This window comes from Mandrillus leucophaeus, unplaced genomic scaffold (assembly GCF_000951045.1).
Source record: "Mandrillus leucophaeus isolate KB7577 unplaced genomic scaffold, Mleu.le_1.0 Scaffold332, whole genome shotgun sequence".
Taxonomy (NCBI): Eukaryota; Metazoa; Chordata; class Mammalia; order Primates; family Cercopithecidae; genus Mandrillus; species Mandrillus leucophaeus.
The window spans coordinates 1717715-1718252 of NW_012103499.1; positions in this window are offsets into that span (position 1 = coordinate 1717715).

Here is a 538-nt window from a genome sequence, read left to right on the forward strand (position 1 = left end):
GCAGGCTGTCTTAGTAGCCTTTAGATTAAATTGGTTTTAAGTGTTAGCAGGCAGTTTCAGCAGCCAGGCCTGTAGAGAATTATATTTTTCAAGTGATATTTGTGACCTGAATGTTTTCTCCCTCTGGCCTCTTCACTTTTTAATAGGTATGACAAAAATGGCCCGATTTATATGATCAACTTTCACAGCTGAAAGGTGGTAAACTCTTTACAATTACATGTAATTTATTTTTTACTGTGATAGATTTATAAAATTGTAAATAATTTAGTTCCCATGAAAAAGCAATTATTTTTGCTTTAGAAAATGAAGGCTGAAAAACCCCCCAAAACACAAAACCTCCAAATCCTACCCATTTAAAGACAACCAGTGTGAATACTTTGTAGGAATCTTCCAGACCCTTTCTATGAATTATAGTAAGTACAAATTCAAAATGGAATCATACTGTATATGCTACTTTGGAACTTAAAAAACTTTTTTTTTTTCCAGACAAAGTTTCACTGTGTTGCCCAGGCTGATCTTGGCTTACAGCAGCCTCTCC